Source organism: Triturus cristatus, chromosome 12 (assembly GCF_964204655.1).
Source record: "Triturus cristatus chromosome 12, aTriCri1.1, whole genome shotgun sequence".
Taxonomy (NCBI): Eukaryota; Metazoa; Chordata; class Amphibia; order Caudata; family Salamandridae; genus Triturus; species Triturus cristatus.
Window position 1 is genome coordinate 125,632,059 of NC_140595.1, and position 18,130 is coordinate 125,650,188.

At 46.4% G+C, this 18,130-nt stretch overlaps 1 protein-coding gene across 1 annotated transcript in view; it reads left to right on the top strand.

Annotated features, from left to right (window-relative positions):
• The window catches only part of LOC146772859 (uncharacterized), a 94,520-nt gene that overhangs the window by 45,519 nt on the left and 30,871 nt on the right, over positions 1-18,130 (top strand). The window lies entirely within an intron of this gene.

Consider the following 18,130-nt stretch of genomic DNA (forward strand, 5'->3'; position numbering starts at 1 on the left):
CCCAACAGCCCACATGTAAACATGCGTAGCTAGGAGAGAAGCAGGCCCCCATGGCAACACCCTGTATCTGTTTGTAAACATCTTTACCAAACAAAAAATAATTGTTGTTCAAACACCAAGTAACAAAAGCTACTAACATTTTGTTATGTTGATAGTATTCACAGGGCCTCGACTCCAGAAAATGATTCAAAGCGATCAAACCAGACTTGTGCTCTATACTGGTATACAGTGATTCAATGTCTAATGTTATTAATGTCGAATTGTCTGTCCAGACAATATCATTGATTTTCTTTAAAAAATCACCTGTGTCCTTTACATATGAGGGCAAAGCTTTTACCAACTCCTGTAAAAAGAAATCCACGTATTCGCCCATATGTTCAGTCATGCTGTTGATTGTCGATATTATGGGGCGACCTGGAATTGGTATAATGTTTTTGTGGACTTTGGGTAGGAGATAAAGGAAAGGAAGAACTGGATGTTCATTATGCAAATATAAAAATTCTTCTGAAGTTATTAATCCTTCCCGTTTCCAAAATTGTAGCTCCTTCTTTAGAGAGTCTTTCGTTTTGTTATATTCCCTCATAGTAGATTTTTCATAACATTGTTCATTGTTCAATTGTCGCATTGCTTCCAAAATGTATTCTTGTTTGGGCCATAAAACGATGTTACCGCCCTTGTCAGATTTTTTGATTACAATTTCCACATTGTCATTTAATTTTTTCATCAGATTTTGATATTGGATTTTGTTATATTGTAATTTACTTTTTTTGTAGTTCACTTGATGGTGTAGCTTTTTGATTTCTTCTATGACACGTTCATGGAAAATGTCGACTGCGTCTTTCGGCATCATTGGAAGGAACGTTGATTTCGGCTTGTAAGGGCTTTCCCCAGCTCCTTTCTGTTGTAAGTCTATTTTACGCAGTCTCTGTTGAGTATTATCCACAGAATCTTGTTGTTGTTATATATATATATATATACACACACACCAGACCCGGGGTTTCAGAGCGCTTTAAATGAGGTGTGTACTTAACATTGGAAAACGCCTTCGAATATATTACACATTTCTTCGCATATTGTCGTCCATGGAGACGAAATGAACAGGAAGAGGCAGTGATACACCGACTTACAAGTCCTGCTTCCTCCTTGCCTTCCGCGGTGGAATGTCCAAGCTCCCACCGTGCATTGGGTGGGTACAGGCAGGGGGCCTGGAACTGGGGGGGGGGCTGCACGTGCTGCCGCACCCCCAGACAACCTTGAACGTCACAGGGTCAAAGATCACCAAAAGGCCATTGAAGTGTTTCTTTCCAGCAGCATCAGCAGCGCATTCACACACAGACTGACGAGCATCAAACAACTTGTGTTGACAAACTGCTGCTAATTATTTTAATGCAAATATGTATAAACTTTTACTGCCTGTCAATTTACAACTTCAAGCAGGTGACACTCAGCCTGTGGTGCTGTTCAAAAACAAGTCAAGATTATTTATACTCACGAATAAATAAAATCGTTAGTTTGGTCTACAGAGTAAACTTGAAAGTATTTCCATAGAGTTCAGTAGCACCCAAAGTGCCCTGTCTCTGTTGTTTGTACTTACTGCATTTTTTTATGGTAGCCATAGCTGCTGTATCTGAAAAGGGTGGCAGAGTGTGGATGTGTTTAGATTAAGAGCATCCTTATCGGTGTGTTGGTGCTGTGGGAGCCCCCTTCCCCGCCTCCCTGCCCTCTGCTTCTTGTGTATTATGAGGGCTCCGTGGCATGATTGATCTCACTGGCTCTCTCTAGTCCAGCCAGGGCCGGCTTTAGGGCAGCGCAACTGGTGCAGTGGCACTGGACGCTGACCTGTGGAGGGGGGCGCTGACCTTGGGGGAGCGCTGTGTTTAGTAATAACACATGATTGGAGAAATGAGGGGCACTTATGTCTGAGAGAATCCAAAGACGCGGTCATGGGGTGTGGGGGCGCCAAAAATGATTCCGGGCGCCACCAGTACTAAAGCTGGCCCTGGGTCAAGCTATGATGGTGGAGATTTTATCACTGTTGTTGCTTCCCACCGGCAGATGAAAGCGGCATTCCAGGCAGCTCTTCCCATATTGGAGGGTGGGGGACGGAAACCAAAGGGGGAGAGGGTTCAGCATTTTTCATGGGTATAATCACTGACTCGGTTATTACAGCTAGCACATAATATGGGGTGACACACAGCCAATAGGTCCAGACGCCCTAATTCCCAAGTCATTGTTACATTTTTGTCCTTTTCAAACAAGCCACATTGTCACCTGCATTTTAATTTTAATTTTCTCAATCTGCCCAGTGTTTGAAAGCAACACATTAATATTAACTTCATTTGTAGGACTTGATTTGGTAGTCCCTTTTCAAATAATGTCATATCGCTACAAGCATTACTTTGGAGGGCCTGCTCCACAATGTACATTTTGAACTCTTACCGAGAACTCTTATGTTATTTTTTAGATTATAAGACCCCTGAACATCACAACAATTAAATGTCAGTACAAAAAAGTTCTTATTCTGTAGTGGTATTCCTTTGTCTTTTTATTGTTCCATCTCCACATAGAGTTGTCACTCCTGGAATTCAGTATTCATTGCAGTCAATCTTGTAGCCAACACGAGTTTCATCATCAGTACATAAACCAAATTGACTTCATCAGGGTTATTTCACAGATCATCGCAATGTATTTCAATTGTCGTGTTCAATCTCATCCAATAAAAGAGTCCTCACTCATCAGTCATATCAAAAGTATGAAGGTCCCCAATCTTCCTGTAAACGTCAGAAATCCAGTTACGGCGATTGTGTCACCCTTATTCCAATTCCTCAGACACATGGAGAGTACTCCTGTGGTCTGTGTATACCGGCATGTTTTTCTCAAAATCTCCTTTGGGCTACACTCATAAAAATGGGAATACAACTGACCTACCCGAGAACATCTACCTGAGTAGAAATGTGGAATTTCACCCTTAAGCCTCAGGACTCATTACACACAATAGACGCCTTGGTTTTTTATAATAATTACGCTTTATTACAAATGCTTGTTTGCACTGTGATCATGATTATGAGTTGATGATAATTATCACACCCTCGCGGTTTTCCACAAATAGATTCAGGCAGGTCAAAAAGGCCCATAAAGAGTTAAAAATGCGGAATACTGTGTGTTATATACTGATTCCACATCCTATACCTCATTTGAAAGCTAGGTGGCATTTAACATACATGGCAAAATTCATTCCCCAGGGTAGTTGTGTTTGCCACCTGTGGTAAAAACCTCACACTTTTTAGCCTTACTTGCAATGATGGCCATAGTGTTTAGTGTGTGGTAATCTAACATACATCAAGTGTATCAGAATTATCATCATTGTAATGGCTAACTCAGAGATAATGAGCAGTTTTAGAATGAATTTAAAGTTGCCACATCTGCACAATCATGTAGTAACCCTGCATATCTGCTATAGACAAGATGGTTTAGCCAGTATGTCGGACTGGATAGCATGTATCCAGCCTATTGTTTCTCTCTCTCTTAACTAAATTAGAAATAGAAGTAAACGTGGTTACACATATAAGTCTATTTTTTGGGGGGTATTTGCAACCCAAACGTTTTTCACTGAGTATATCCCCTGAAAAATGTTTGGTCCGCAAATACGCTTGATCCATTATCCAACAAGTGAAAAAACATGCAAACAAAAAAAGAAAAATTGGTAATCTTTATTAGAAACATACTGTGGAGAAGAAATAGAGCTACATGTGGAACTACATTTAATATTATTTCTAATTTAGTTAAGAGAATTGCCACAAAAAACCTGAAAATTTTACAAAACCAGAAAACAACTGGTCAGTCCCTCTCTTCTCTTTCAAAAGGAGCACCAACTTGAGTGACACGCTTGCCCACTCATGTAATAGGCCACCAGTATTACCAACACCAGGACCAAACACGTCCTGGGACCTACCCGCAGTGCCGGGACATTTCCAGTGTGGAAATTGTTCTGTTTGTCCATTTTCAAAGGCCTATCAGGAATGAGATATCTGAACAAAGCGTCCATAGGTGGTGAAGCATCACACAAACCGCAATAGTGAAAATGCCATCTATATGATAACATGCCCCTGTTCAATAAGATATATGGGCATGAAGACATGGAAGATAGGAATCAGGATAGGGGAACAACGGAGTAATATCAGACGTAAGAAAAGTACTACACGTATGACTACACACTATATGGAACAAAAACACTCAGATAAGGACCTAGAATGGGTAGTCTTAAAAAAACAAATCTCAGACAAAACCACAATATTGCTCAGAAACGTTTTATTAGGGAACAACACTGGGTGTATAATTTGAAACCAAAAATACGAGACCTAAACAACGACATACCCTGGCTCCATGTTGCCAAGTGAGTGACCTGTTTGCATGGGTGACTTGAATACGGACAATTATAATTTTAATCGCTCTTTGAAGGTCTGTATCTTTGGTCTGGCTGAGTTTTAAATGCCTATTGCATAGGATATTGGTTTTTGGTGAGCACGTCAAATTAAACAAACAGAAGGGTCCAAGTAGAGAAATTTACTGTAGTTGACAACCATATTCACTATGCTCAACAGATCTTTTTGAATCGCTGTCTCTCGCACAAGGACATGATCATAGGTCTGTTAATGATATATTACTCAGTTTGTTAAATCCCCAATTTTTAAATTGAATAATTTATCCTAGCAGTTCTGGGACTAATTGGCATGTAATCAATTCGATGAATAAAGGAATGAGTTCCCCTTAGGAACATTTGTATACATGATAATTACTATTTAACATAGTCTGCTTTTTACCTGATATGTTGTCCGTGTCAAGAGTTCTTTAATTAAACATACCGGCGTAGCATACCCACGACTCCGCACCCTGTGGTCCATTTTCTCTAGGATTGCCACTCACAATATGCGTGCACCATGCACAAGCCTACCCTTTAGGAGAAAGATTCCCATGACTCATTGAGATTTATGAATACCTAACCGTCTATTACATGCACCGCGCATGTATTCCTAAAGCCCTCAAACAACACTACCAGTTTTTGCTTGGAGGAGAAAGGAATGCTTAGTAGGTGTAAGACGCAGGGAGAGACCTTTGAAGAAGTAAGTGAATTCCCCTTGCCAGGCACCCTGTTAGTTTAATTGTGGAGTATTGCTTATAATACATATTGTCCCACACAAGGCATATAAGGCTCTATTTGTTCACTCCTCCATGAGTCCTGGAGCTTCCTCAGTGATGGTAATATGATGAATGAGCATGTGTGTATGGTATATACATGCACATTTAATCACAGTGTGGTTTGCAGTGGATACCACCTTTGGTTATGTGAAAAATGTTGGCTTACTATGATTGCAGTGTACACACAGTTGACACAGAATGCTACTTTGAGGAGCACAGTCTCCCTGTTTGTTTATGTTCTTATATGTTCCATGTGCCTGTCTTTTAATTACTGTGAGTTTATTTCAATATTGAGATTTTTTGGATTTATGTTATCTTTTGTTTTGTATATACATGGACAGCACCCCATGAACACTGAATGAGAAGCAATTACTTATCTTACCAGCTGAAACATTACAAGGGTATTGATTGAGTGTTGCTCATGTATGATTGAAGTCAGGGACTTAATATAGGGCAAAATAGGGATCCCGGTCCTGACGAAAGTCCCCGGCCTACACATGCCATTGGATACGGCTGAAACATGTCGACCTGCTGGATGTAGGAGTAATAAGATTCTCCTATTACATCGCATAGTAAGTTTTAACTATCTCTTCACCACCCCACTAATAAAAGGGATATTTTATTGGGGCAAATGATATGGACTTTTATGTTTACCTCCTTGCCTGGATCCTTCACCCCTTATTTCTGCAAGTACCCTCAATGTATTTTAGGACCCGCCCACCAAAAGAGGATTCTTTGGTGAGCGCAGGATGACCAATGATGAAGCATGGCCCCCTGGGGAACGTGGCAGGGGGAGTTGAGGTCATCCCATCAATTTCTAAGAATAGTCCAATGGTCCTGGTTAGAGCGACACAAAAGGCGGCTAGTGGAATAAGTTCTAGTCCAGAAATCAGGAGCATAAAGTCTCTAATATTGAGCTACTATTAAGCTACGTTTGTTTCATGTGGTAATAGTTTGGGAGAATGCTGACTTAGCTGGGTCTTCCTTTTCTCACCCCCGACCCTGAAAATATGGGGTCATTCTTACTGCAATTACTGAGTAATACTCACGAAATAGAGCCCTATAGAAGGTAGCCTCTGGTTTGGACCATATTGAATGCCACACGAGTAACGGATGTAGTTGAATCATGTCCTCTGAAAAGGCTAAACCCAGTTCCCTGTGACAAAGGTAAGTTGAGCATCTGTGCGGGACGGCCAGTTGCCTTCTTAAGAAGGTATTTAATGTTCTAGCACCACAATCTACTCAGCCTGATAGACCAGCGTCAAAACGAGCAATAGAAAGAGACGTGTTCCTTTAAATATTGCACATCTCCCTAAGGGGTTTGGAGCTCAGTTTTGCGACAAACCTAAACACTTCCTTTATTATTTCAAAACTGCTGATTCCTGATGCTCCTCAAATGGATCCGCTTACCAAGAGAATCAATTTGGATCCCCAAGTACGGAAAAGTGCATACTTTGGTAATCTGGTCAGCAAAAATGGTATGAGGTTGTGACTTTGCAACCCCCTGTTCACAAATCATTGTGAAGGGTATATTTACATTTGTTTTACTGCCCAGTTGGTGCATGATAAGCACAAAGGAATTAATTCATTTCTGTAGGCAACTTGCTGTTCTCACCATTAAAACTGCGCATCCGCACAGAGTAAAACAGGTATTGGACGAGCAGCAATCTGTAGCATATTGGAACAAACATCAACCAATAACTTCTCTAGATCATTAATAGAAAGTGTAAATAAAAAGCAAGCAAGCACACACCACTATTTAACTCCCAGTTTGATCCTAAAGGCATCTGTACACTTACCATTAGGACAAAAATGGAACTCAGCTATCGTTTGGTATACATTTGAAATAACAGCGGGCCTAAAGAATTCACAATGGCCCATAACTGTGTAGTTAACAAAGTCAAATGCACAGCAAATGTCCATAAAGCCCAGATGAACAAACCACTTCCTGTCTACAGAGTACTTACTGATTAAAATATAAAAATTTAAACACTGGTACTGTACCCAATCCTTTATTGAAACCTGATTGAGTATCCTACAGATTAGAATTTTTCTCCTCCCAATATTCCACTCTTTCCAATAATATTCTCTCTATCAACTTTCCTGTAGAATCTAATAAAGAGATAGGTCGGTAGCATTTTGGATCCGCTCTGTTCCCTTTTTTAAAGATTGGGATTATGAAGGACTGCGGCCACGTAGATGGAAAATCGCTGTCTGCAAGCACTTTTAAAACACTACTTAAATGGGACTCCAAACATCCATATTCTTTTTTTACATGTCCATAAAGAAACCGTCTAAGCCTTGGGCTTTACCAAGCTTGCTCTTTTTAACAGCAGAGCACGCATTAGTCAACTCAAATGAGATGGAACAGTACCTAAATTCTTAAATGGAACAATGGCGAGATTCACCTCTGGTGACTGTTGATAAATGCTGCTAAAATACCTAATTCACTCCAAAGCTGGGATCTATGCCTCAACTGAAGGAGCAGTTAATTCCTTCAAAAAAACCCACAGAAATATTAATTTAAGGCGCTGTCATCTTTGGCCTCAATGGCGAATATCAATCTTCCCCACGTTTTCAATCAGATCCTGGCTTTCCTGGTCTTCGACCCACTTTGTCAATCAAGTTTTTTAATAAGATCAGGAGGAGTAAATCTATTGCAGGAATCAATATTGAATACTTGTTCCATAACTACGGCCATCTTCACCAGAGAAGGCACTGGTCCCAGTTTTCTATAATCAGCGGGTTTATTAAAATAACCCAACAAAACAACTTTAATCATGCTACAATGTCAAGCAGAGGGATTCAATCAGGACATAATATGACCTGCGAAAGTAGGACTTCTAAAGTTCTCTACCACACAGTCACTGGGACAGGTTGTATTTCTCAACCTCATGCAAGGTAACACTCTCAACATAAATATAACATCAAAGAGACGAGGTGTACATCCTAACCCTTTAGATAACCAATGTACAGTCTTGTTTCTCAATTCATACCAATTCTCAGGCTAGTTGAGATAGTGGGGAGGAGAATGTATGACATTACAACGCAAACAATTACAACGCAGTTTTTACATCGCAACATCCATTACAACGCATGATTTTACAACGCATATCATCACAATGCATTTTTAAAACTACCATTACAACGCATTCCATTGCAACACATACCTTTACAACGCATACCATTACAACACATAATACTTTTGGGACAACAGTAGGGTGAGTGTTGGATAGTCTAGGGGTAAAATTACTATTCCCACTCCAGTGAGTGCAACAGTAGGGTAAGTGTTGGATAGTGCAGGGGTACAAATTACTATTCCCACTCCAGTCATTGCAACAGTAGGGAAAGTGTTGGGTATTGTAGGGGTAAAAATTACTATTCCCATCTACCCCAAAACCCATACCCACCCTAAAACTAAAATCTCCTTTACTTACCTTATAATGCGTTGTAATGGCATGCGTTGTAATGGTATGCGTTTTAATGGCATGCGTTGTAGCATTGTAATGGCATGTGATGTAAAGGCGGTTGCATTGTAACAGTTGTGTTGTAAAAGCAGTGCGATGTAATGACTGCGTTGTAATGGATATTTCCTGGGGAGGGACATTATTTAACACTACAAATAAGGTGTAGCCTCAGAGGTTAATGGCAATGGCAGCGCCACAAATGCTGGAGGAGAATGAGCAGGAGTCAGACCAACAGATGCTTCTAAAGGAAATTTAGATGCAAGTTTATACACTACGGTACCTCGCACCCTGCATTCTCGACCATGTGATCTTTCCTGCTCATCATAAGCTCTAACAGCTTTCTTTAGCGTCACCCTCTCCATCTGATCTCTATTTTTAAAATTTGTCATGTCAATTATGGGATTACCTTTAGAGCTGTTAATACACTCCACCTATTTGAATAAGGAAGTTTCAAAACACTTTAATCTAGTATTTACTAGATCAAAGAGATTCATTATGGATCCCTCCAAAGATACTAGAACGGTTTTTAATTTCTCATATAGCAAAGTAGAAATGTCCTCCTTTCTTATAAAGCCCAAACGTCCTCTGCACTTACAATTAACCGCACCACTCACATGTGTCACCTGTTTAATTTATAGCTGCGTAACTCTTGCAACTTCTTTTTGCGTTTTTGCTGGTGGCTAGTGGATTATTGAGGAGGTAGTAATACTGGTGATAGACATAGGTGCATTTGAGACACAAGGATTGTTTAAAGGTACTTCAATAACATCAACTTGCTTTTGTTACACAACTAGAGTCTTATTAGTGGATGGAGATTTAAGTGCATCATACACGCACTCTGTACTACCTCGAGTCCCTCCTTGACACTGGCAATTTCATTGGTCATTATTCCCATCACTTCTGTCAAATGTTTAGCTATCGAAGAAGTAGCTGCACAGTCCTTACCACCAGTAAGACTTGTAGACTTTCTCTTACCCATGTTGACCTTACAAAAACGTCTTAGAAAATGTAAATGAAATATTAGATGAAAAATCCAAAATCCAAGATCTCAGAGGGGTGGCTCCTCCCTGTCTCTTCCCGTCTCTGATAGGCTCAAATGGGCCTGTCTTGGCCCAGTGTTCATCTGGGATTCAAATGTGTGCTTTATAGCGCAGATGTCCTGCCTCCTCCTCCAATGATGCACTGTGGGCCTGAAAGTCCAGCACGGCCTCTGTTAGTTTGGCTGTGTCCCACGCTGTAGGAATGAAATGAAATGGCGACTTATAGAGCGCAAACAATTACCCGAGGGTGTCAAGGCGCTTGTACTCTATAGCACTGATTTCCCGCCTCCTCTAACAATGGTGCAGTGTGAGTCTGGACGTCCAGCAGGGCATCTGGTAGTCTGGTTGTGTTCCGCTCACAATAAAAATAGGTCTTTCCAGTATATTTGTGTTGCTTGGGAGACAACTGAAGGATGCTGTCGCAGTGATAATGAGAATAAGTGTTTCCTAAGAAATTGTTAGACTTATGAGATGTTGCTTGATGTCAACTGTGTTTTGAGAGGTTCACAAGCAGGGACTACATGTTCTAAGAGTGCAAGGGTTTTATTTTTGCAATCAGGTTCTTTTCTTTTCTTTGAAATGATAATACTTTCAAGACAGCTTGACACCTTCAGAGAGCAAATTTAACACAGTCTTATCCACCCCCAACCTTATCTGTCTTCAATTCTGTACTTATTGTTACATTGGAAAGATGCCTCTTTATGTGGCCTTTGTGATATTTGCTGCTTCTGAAAATGTTAAATCACAATAAAAGTGATATGTCAAGGTGTGAAACAGTCCCCTGGTCTCAGTTTGAACTGTAATCTTCAAAGAATTGATGCTAATTCACTGCGACCCATGAAACAAGCTGACCTCTCCCAGCCGAATACTTATATTTGGTTATCTTATTGTTTAGAATGAAACAGGCCCACAATGGAAACAGACTTGCACTGCACAATACATTAAACATTGGTAAACAAATGCAGATATAAATATGACTTAAACAAAGTGGGTAGTAGGATTTCAAGGACAAATACAAAAGTAACAACAATATGGCTAACATCGAGCCCAGAAACCATGTGCAACATTGGGTAGAAAGGGGCGTGGAGCAAAAGGCATTCTTAATACTCATATCAGAACAGCAGTGGGTTGGAAAGGATGCCTTGGAAGCAAGCAAATGTGAATTGAGGGGAGTTGAGGAAACAGAAGAGGTTAGCACGGTACTAAGGTGCACAATTAAAAGTACCTCACTAAGATGATCATACAATGCTTGCCAAAGTTGGGTAACAGCTCACACTACTTTTAACTCACCAAAAAGCCTTTGAATCAATTTGCTAATTTGTATGACTGATGTTCTCAGTGACATATGATATGGTAAGCCTGTAGAAAATGTGTATATGTTAAATAAAAAAATCTCTCTATATTTAATTGATAACTACTCTGTAGATCAACTGATTAACTGCTTTTATATTCATTGGCAAACATTGTATAATTATTTTATGTGAGGTACATTTCATTGTGCATTTTGCAGTAGTGGTCCAACCTCACAGCTACAAGGCCCTCCCCTCTCCCTCACCAGTAGTTTAGGACCAGCATGGTACTAAAGCACTGCATGAAGGTCTTACAAGACTAAAAAAGTAAAGTTAATGGCTGAATAGAAGCTATTTGCAAGACCGTCAGCAAAGCTGAGGGGAAAGGGAATTTAAAATTTGGGGCTCACCCAGAGAAGGATTGAGACAGAGGGCCAGATCTATATTTTAGAGTTTACTAGCTGGTACTCTGTACATCTGGGTGAAGGAGCACATTACGTCTGCCTCCCTAACAAACTATGGTTTATCAAGAACATAATTCACCACTGGCCCGGATCAGTGATCCCTGTACTTTGACAGAATGGCGGTTCCTAACAAGGTACACAATGTTCGGTGGATGACTGCCCTCTGTTTTGAGGACTGTCTTCCAAACTTTTACAAACTTCTGTTTTCCAAAAATAAACCCCAAAATTTGGAGTTTGTTATTCAAAAACAGAAAACTAATAACCCCCACACCCAGTGAGGTTTTTTTCTGAGTGTGAGGTCATTGTTTATTTTTTCGGACACAAAACATTTACCTCACACAATCCATCCAAAATAGGGCGGGCAGTGTAATGCCCTTCCTCTGATGCACCCTACTCCTTGGGGAATCAGAAAAAGTGTTCAATGAAAGCAGCCAAAAAGAGAACCATCGACAGAATGATGACAGTCTTCCCAACCCTAAATAGGTCGGGTGGTCTGTCTTTTTGAAGGACAGGGTAGTCCATTATGTTTGTGAATGAGTACTCTGTCTGTCAAACTCTAACTTTCCCGCAGAGTTTGTTGTAAAATTCAATCAACTATACCTCCAAAGGTATCTCATATCCATTGCTTGTTTATTTCATTAACTACATTCTGTGTGGGGGCGTGGCCAAGCCGCGGGCTAAGATGGCCGCACGGCGTTGAAGCTCCGCCATCGACCCGGCGCAAACCCTGCTTTCCTCGCCCTCCTGATGCGGGCGCGGGACGCCAGACGCTGCCGCTGACCCTACTAAGACCCCGGAGTGCGCTGGGATACAGAGCGGACCTCCCGGGCCGCGGGGGCGCCCGGAGATGAGCACACCATCCTGAGGCCCAAGATGGCGGGCTGATCCGGGATCGGGGGACTCGAGTGCGAGGAGGGCGGCCGGCCGAGAGACAGGTACCCGGGGGGCTCGGAGGGGGGGGCATTGAGCACCGGGGTGCTGGCTGGCGGGGGCACGCTTCTTTCTCCCTACGCCGTTGCGGGCCGGGGGGCGACCGGGCGCACGGCTCTGGCCCTGCGCTCCGGCCGCGGCCTCACTCGTTGTCTCCTCCCTGGGGCCCCGGACTAATCCGGTCGGGGAGCCTGGGAGGTGTGGCGGGACGGCCTGCTGGCGGTGGGGGGGGCGGTTGGGGCCCTGCGCTGGGCCCGACGCCCGGGTTGTCTCGCCCTCGTCACTTGGGCCCTCTCGGGTTTTGCCATGTGCTCCGCGGCTGGTTGTTGCGTTCCTCCCTTGCCCCTCCCGGCGGCGCCGAATCGTGGCTGCTGACCACATCGCGATGGCGCACTTGATGTTCCATTGGGGACCTGCTGGCTACACAGAGTCGTGGCTCTTGCCTGCTGCGCAGTGAGGACGTGATCTGTCCGGTGCCCGGTGGGCCCACCATCATCAGTACTCCAGACCAGATTGGCTCCATCGCACCATCGCCTCCCTTGCGCTCCACACGTCTGGCGGTTGTGAGAATGGGTCGCAAGGACCCCAAACAGAAAACGCTGCAATTCGAGAAACTGTCTGAGCAGCCCACGGATAACCCCCCTGACATGCTGGACCCGGCTGATGGGGCGACCGGCGGCGCGACGACCCAGGCTCCGGCCCCGGACTGGCTACAGGAGATGCGTGCCGGCTTCAGGGCCCTGGATGGTCGCTTTGACGCCCTAAATAAGACGCTGGAAACTATGGGGGCCAAAATCCAGGCCCATGACAAGCGTTTGGGAGAGGCTGAGGCCCGGATCTCGGCAGTGGAGGATAAATCGGTACAGGAGATCAAAAGGGTGGACAGATTGGAGCGCATACTGAAGGAAGTGGCCAGCAAAAACGAAGATTTGGAATCGCGCAGTCGGCGAAACAATGTACGGATTATTGGGGTTCCGGAGTCCACGGCCACGGGCCGGCTGGATGTTTTTGTGGAACAACTGTTGGCTGATATCTTTGGGAGAGACTCCTTCACTCCTGGCTTCGTGGTGGAGCGTGCCCACCGCTCCCTGGGGCCGAGGCCTAACCCGGGGCTCCCGCCTCGCCCCCTGATTGCCCGCATTATGAACTTCCGAGACCGTGACACGGCCTTGCGGCTTGCCAGAGAGAAGGGCGAGATTACTTGGCAAGGTGCAAGACTCTCATTCTACCCAGACTTCACCGCCATGGTCCAGGAGGCCAGGCGTAAGTATGCGGGGGTGAAGGCGGCGCTCCGGAACCTGGGCCTTAAATATGGCATGCTCTATCCGGCCCGGCTCCGGGTCGAGGTTGATGGCCGAGCTCGGCTATTTGACAATCCCGCTGCGGTGCAGGAGTTTTGCCGTACCTACAAGCCGCGCGGGGGCCCGCCGGGGGGAGATGAGGGTGGACGGTCTCCCCCTGGTAGTGGGTCTGCGGGCAGCCAGGACCTGTTCTCATCCTCCGGTGTCGGCTGAGACTGCGCCCGTTACTGAACTTTGCACTGTTTTGACTTTGGTTATTTGAGGACGTACTAACATTTGGAGTATATTGGTTCTGCAGCGCTGGGTTGATTGCGGATCGTTGTCACCCCCCTTTGGTTGAAACCGCTGGGATCGTTTTCTGTTACGATGCTCTACTTTTTGTTGTTTGGTTACACTGGGTATTCCTGCCTAGAGCTATGTTCTTCTTTTTTTCCAGAATTGGGATTGCCTCACGTTTGCGTGGTTTGGCTGGGCGGGGGGAGGGGGGTTGGGGTAAGCAATTTTGATTCTACTACTACGGCTATGTGTGAACGAACTTTATTGATACACAGTGACATCCCGATTTTGCTGCTCCCATCACTTGCTGACTGGCATCAATGGCCCACATAGGTTTGAATGAAGCTCCTCTCAATCTATCGTTAATGACTTGGAATGTCCGGGGCCTGAACAACCGGAGTAAATGCAAACAAGTACTGCATTACTTAAATCGGCATCAGGTGGACATTGCTTTTCTCCAAGAGACTCATCTGCATGGCCCCATGCCCTCCCGCTTTGTGGCTTCCTGGGGCGCTCACCGATACTTCGCTAATTATAGTAATTACGCCAGAGGCACTGCGGTGCTGATCCATAAGAGAGTCCCGTTTCAATGCCAAACGTTCCTGGGGGACAGGGAGGGGCGCTACTGTATTGTACAGGGGGTCTTGATGGGCCATGTTGTTACTCTTGTCTGTGTGTATGCCCCCAACACTGATTCCCCGGATTTTTTCAATGCGCTTGCGGCCCATCTGGTAACCCTGGCGCCGGCTGGCGTTTTGCTGGGCGGCGACCTAAACATGTTGCTGGATGTGGGGCTGGATAGCACCTCTGGGGCCACAAACTCTAAGCCTAGGGCAAGGCGCGCATTCCAGGACCTTTGCCGTCGATTCTTGTTGACGGATATATGGCGCAGGCGACACCCAAACACTACTGACTACACACACTTTTCAGGGCAGCACAACACTTGGACCAGAATTGACTACTGGCTCCTCTCCCCGGGCCTGTCCCCTTGGTTCCGCGCGTTGAGGACGTTCCCGAGAACGTACTCGGACCACTCTCCAGTCCTGCTTGGCTTAGACGTTCCTCGACCTGAGGGATTTGAGCGGCAGTGGCGCTTCCCTGGGAGGGCGCTGCTGGATGACCTTTTTGTGCACGAGGTTTCCGAGGCGATAGAGGACTACTTCACCATAAATACTGGCTCGGTGGACTCGTGGGCAGTGCTCTGGGATGGGTTCAAGGCATACATCAGAGGGGTCTGCATTGCTAAGCACGCGGGGGTCCTGAAAGTATTGCGCGCCACAATAACACAACTGGAGACACAGCTAGACGCGCTAGACACTGAGGCGCAGCAAGCACCCGCGGACGAGGTATTTACCAGGCGCTTACGACTGTTATCTGACTTCCGGGAGGCCGCGGACAGGGAGATCCTGTATCTGGGGAAATACCAGGTTGCGCGTAGGTATGGAGAGGGGGACAGACCAGGGCGCACGCTAGCGCAGGCCTTGCGACCACCATACAGCAAGTCCCTGATCGCCGAGGTGCGGGGCACGGACGGGGAGCTCCGCACAACGCCCGCTGAGATCCGGGACGAGTTCCTGGCCTACTACACAGATCTATACACCACCAAGTTGGGTGACTCCGCGGCCGCGCGTGCGGCCTATTTATCTGAAATCGCTCTGGTGTTCCTGGATAAGGGCATGCAGGAGTTCATGGCGGAACCTATAACGGTGGCGGAGGTGCGGGGGGCGATCAAGGTGCTCCGGGGCTCTTCTGCCCCGGGCCTTGATGGCTTCTCCGCTGACTTCTACAAGGCCTTTTCGGATCTGCTGGCGCCCAAGCTAATAGAAGTGTATGCGGAGGCCTTGGAACGTGGCTCCCTCCCGTCAACTCTTAGTGAGGCGGTCATTGTGCTGCTCCCGAAGCCGAATAAGGACCCTACATTGTGTGGGTCGCACAGGCCCCTCTCCCTCTTAAACACTGACTATAAGATCTTGGCCAAAATAGTGGCCAACAGGCTTTCCCAGCTGATGGAATTCATTATATCGCCCGCACAGTCCGGCTTTGTCCCCCGCCGCTCGACGTCGCTTAATTTGCGAACGCTCTTCACGGTTCTGCACAGAATTAACCCGACCACTCCGGCTGCCGCGATCCTCCTAGACACCGAAAAAGCGTTCGATTCTTTGGGGTGGCCTTTCTTTCTTTCCGTCATGGAGCGCATGGGCATGCCCATGAACTTCCTGGCGACCGTCAGACTCCTTTATAGTCGCCCTACGGCCCGTTTGCGTCTCAACAGCACGCTCTCTCGCCCATTCTCACTCACGCGCGGTACGCGGCAGGGTTGCCCGCTTTCACCGCTCTTGTTCATTTTGGCTATGGACCCCCTGATTCGGCATTTCCAAGAGCGGCACCTCCACAGGGGTCTCCAGTTTCGGACGGGCCCATTGCTGGCCTCTCTTTATGCCGATGACACAATCCTGTATGTCAGGGAGCCGCAGGCCAACCTGGCCCCCTTGATACAGGAGATCCTTCGTTTCGGTAGCCATTCGGGCCTGGGCATAAACTGGCATAAGTCCATCATCTTCCCACTGACTATCGGCACCTCCCCATGGCAATGTGAGTTCCCTCTTGAGTGGTGCTCAGACTCGGTGCGATACTTGGGCATACAAATACATTTGAACACGGACGAAATCATCCGCCTCAACTATGGCCGCGCGATTGCGCGGCTGGAGACTCAGGTGGATGGGTGGTTGCGGCTCCCGCTCTCTATGTCCGCCAGGATAGCTATTCTTAAAATGATAGTGCTCCCCAAATTCTTGTATCTTTTCAATAACATCCCTATCCCTCTGACCCGGGCCTTCTTCTCCACACTGCGGTCCCTCATGATTAGGCTGGTCTGGGGCGGGAAACACCCCCGGATCCGCTGGGCGACCCTCACACTCCCACAAGATCGTGGCGGCCTTGGAGTGCCGGATTTATATTTATACTATTTAGTCGCTCAGTGTGCCCATGCCTATGCCTGGTATCACCCTGATGCTCGGATCCCATTCCTTCGCCCAGAGGCGGACTTTGTCCTCCCGGGTCGCCTGTCGACGGTGTTGCCCAAAGGTGTCCCCAGGGACCCAAAGGACATTCAAACCGTGTCTACCGCCAGCTGGGCATGGAACAGGCTCTCGCGCTATTTGGCTCAGCCTCTGCTGTATTCGTCTTCCCTCCCGATACCCAACCCTGGGCTGTTGCCTGGCACGGATGAAGCACTGGTGCGACGAACGTTGACGAAATTTGACCTCACCAGTATCGGGGACTTGTACCCGGGTGGGCACATTTTCTCGGCGTCAGAGGACGCGCGATTAAGTGACGCTACATTCATGGACCGGTCCGTTCTTCGCCGGCTCTATTGCGCCGCCCGGGCGGAGATTCAGGGATTCCCCCTCGAGCCGGCCTCCCTTGAACCTCTCACCATCCTGATTGACGCCGATACGGGGGCACATATTGTTTCCAAGCTGTACAGGGCGTGCGCGGCGCGGGTCCCCTGTGCGGATGATCGTGCGCGGGAGGAGTGGGGGACAGACCTTGGTAGGCCTATCACGGACGAACAATGGACGGCATGTTGCAAGGTCACCGACACAGTGTCATTGAATAGCCGTCACAAACTCCTACATTATAAATTCCTACGCCGTTGGTATATGACCCCGGTTAGACTCCACGCCATTGATCCCGCGCGGCCGCACGCCTGCTGGAAATGCGCTGCACCACATGCCGATTTTGCACACATGGCCTGGACGTGTCCGAGACTGCAGACATTCTGGGCTCAGGTTCACAAGATCCTAGAAGAGATGCTAGGGCTTACACTCATTCCCACTCCTGAGGTCGCACTGCTGGGTTATACGGTCAATTTCCCAAAGAATGTCCGTAAACTGGCCTCTCTAGGGCTTCTTCTGGCCAAGCGGGAGATAGCAAAGCACTGGGGGAGGAAGACAGCTCCCACGTCCAAGACATGGCTTACAGCCATGGCTTTCTGCAGCACGAATAGCGAGATCTACTCTAGTCTCCTCCCAACGATAGCGCGTCCTAGGGACATCTGGGGCCCTTATAAAACATACATTGCAGGCTTGCCTGACTCGACCCCGCCATCCCCGAATCCCGGAATAGCTCCCACTGGAGTGGGGTAGGTCGTGCCAACCCACTATT